The sequence below is a fragment of the Tachysurus fulvidraco genome, chromosome 9 (assembly GCF_022655615.1).
Source record: "Tachysurus fulvidraco isolate hzauxx_2018 chromosome 9, HZAU_PFXX_2.0, whole genome shotgun sequence".
NCBI classification, from domain to species: Eukaryota; Metazoa; Chordata; class Actinopteri; order Siluriformes; family Bagridae; genus Tachysurus; species Tachysurus fulvidraco.
Window position 1 is genome coordinate 707,583 of NC_062526.1, and position 2,500 is coordinate 710,082.

Sequence of the window (2,500 nt, forward strand, 5' to 3'; positions counted from 1 at the left end):
TGTGTTTTTTACCCTGAGAGTGTGTGTACTGAGTGTTTTTTACCCTGAGAGTGTGTGTACTGAGTGTTTTTTACCCAGAGAGTGTGTGTACTGAGTGTTTTTTACCCTGAGAGTGTGTGTACTGAGTGTTTTTTACCCTGAGAGTGTGTGTACTGAGTGTTTTTTACCCTGAGAGTGTGTGTACTGAGTGTTTTTTTTTACCAGAGAGTGTGTGTACTGAGTGTTTTTTCCCTGAGAGTGTGTGTACTGAGTGTTTTTTCCCTGAGAGTGTGTGTACTGAGTGTTTTTTACCAGAGAGTGTGTGTACTGAGTGTTTTTTACCAGAGAGTGTGTGTACTGAGTGTTTTTTCCCTGAGAGTGTGTGTACTGAGTGTTTTTTACCCTGAGAGTGTGTGTACTGAGTGTTTTTTACCCTGAGAGTGTGTGTACTGAGTGTTTTTTTTACCAGAGAGTGTGTGTACTGAGTGTTTTTTCCCTGAGAGTGTGTGTACTGAGTGTTTTTTCCCTGAGAGTGTGTGTACTGAGTGTTTTTTACCAGAGAGTGTGTGTACTGAGTGTTTTTTACCAGAGAGTGTGTGTACTGAGTGTTTTTTCCCTGAGAGTGTGTGTACTGAGTGTTTTTTACCCTGAGAGTGTGTGTACTGAGTGTTTTTTACCCTGAGAGTGTGTGTACTGAGTGTTTTTTCCCTGAGAGTGTGTGTACTGAGTGTTTTTTCCCAGAGAGTGTGTGTACTGTGTGTTTTTTACCCTGAGAGTGTGTGTACTGAGTGTTTTTTCCCTGAGAGTGTGTGTACTGAGTGTTTTTTCCCTGAGAGTGTGTGTACTGAGTGTTTTTTCCCTGAGAGTGTGTGTACTGAGTGTTTTTTCCCTGAGAGTGTGTGTACTGAGTGTTTTTTCCCTGAGAGTGTGTGTACTGAGTGTTTTTTTCCCTGAGAGTGTGTGTACTGAGTGTTTTTTCCCTGAGAGTGTGTGTACTGAGTGTTTTTTCCCTGAGAGTGTGTGTACTGAGTGTTTTTTCCCTGAGAGTGTGTGTACTGAGTGTTTTTTCCCAGAGAGTGTGTGTACTGAGTGTTTTTTTTTTACCAGAGAGTGTGTGTACTGAGTGTTTTTTCCCTGAGAGTGTGTGTACTGAGTGTTTTTTACCAGAGAGTGTGTGTACTGAGTGTTTTTTTTTACCAGAGAGTGTGTGTACTGAGTGTTTTTTACCCTGAGAGTGTGTGTACTGAGTGTTTTTTCCCTGAGAGTGTGTGTACTGAGTGTTTTTTCCCTGAGAGTGTGTGTACTGAGTGTTTTTTCCCTGAGAGTGTGTGTACTGAGTGTTTTTTCCCAGAGAGTGTGTGTACTGAGGGTTTTTTTCCCTGAGAGTGTGTGTACTGAGTGTTTTTTTCCTGAGAGTGTGTGTACTGAGTGTTTTTTACCCTGAGAGTGTGTGTACTGAGTGTTTTTTACCCTGAGAGTGTGTGTACTGAGTGTTTTTTTCCTGAGAGTATGTGTACTGAGTGTTTTTTACCCTGAGAGTGTGTACTGAGTGTTTTTTACCCTGAGAGTGTGTGTACTGAGTGTTTTTTACCAGAAAGTGTGTGTACTGAGTGTTTTTTTTCGTGAGAGTGTGTGTACTGAGTGTTTTTTACCCTGAGAGTGTGTGTACTGAGTGTTTTTTCCCTGAGAGTGTGTGTACTGAGTGTTTTTTTACCAGAGAGCGTGTGTACTGAGTGCTTTTTTACCAGAGAGTGTGTGTACTGAGTGTTTTTTTTTACCAGAGAGTGTGTGTACTGAGTGTTTTTTCCCTGAGAGTGTGTGTACTGAGTGTTTTGTCCCTGAGAGTGTGTGTACTGAGTGTTTTTTACCAGAGAGTGTGTGTACTGAGTGTTTTTTTTACCAGAGAGTGTGTGTACTGAGTGTTTTTTTTTACCAGAGAGTGTGTGTACTGAGTGTTTTTTTACCAGAGAGTGTGTGTACTGAGTGTTTTTTTTACCAGAGAGTGTGTGTACTGAGTGTTTTTTCCCCTGAGAGTGTGTGTACTGAGTGTTTTTTTACCTGAGAGTGTGTGTACTGAGTGTTTTTTTCCTGAGAGTGTGTGTACTGAGTGTTTTTTTTACCAGAGAGTGTGTGTACTGAGTGTTTTTTTTACCCTGAGAGTGTGTGTACTGAGTGTTTTTTACCTGAGAGTGTGTGTACTGAGTGTTTTTTACCTGAGAGTGTGTGTACTGAGTGTTTTTTTTTTTACCAGAGAGTGTGTGTACTGAGTGTTTTTTTTACCAGAGAGTGTGTGTACTGAGTGTTTTTTACCAGAGAGTGTGTGTACTGAGTGTTTTTTTTTACCAGAGAGTGTGTGTACTGAGTGTTTTTTACCCTGAGAGTGTGTGTACTGAGTGTTTTTTCCCTGAGAGTGTGTGTACTGAGTGTTTTTTCCCTGAGAGTGTGTGTACTGAGTGTTTTTTCCCTGAGAGTGTGTGTACTGAGTGTTTTTTCCCAGAGAGTGTGTGTACTGAGTGTTTTT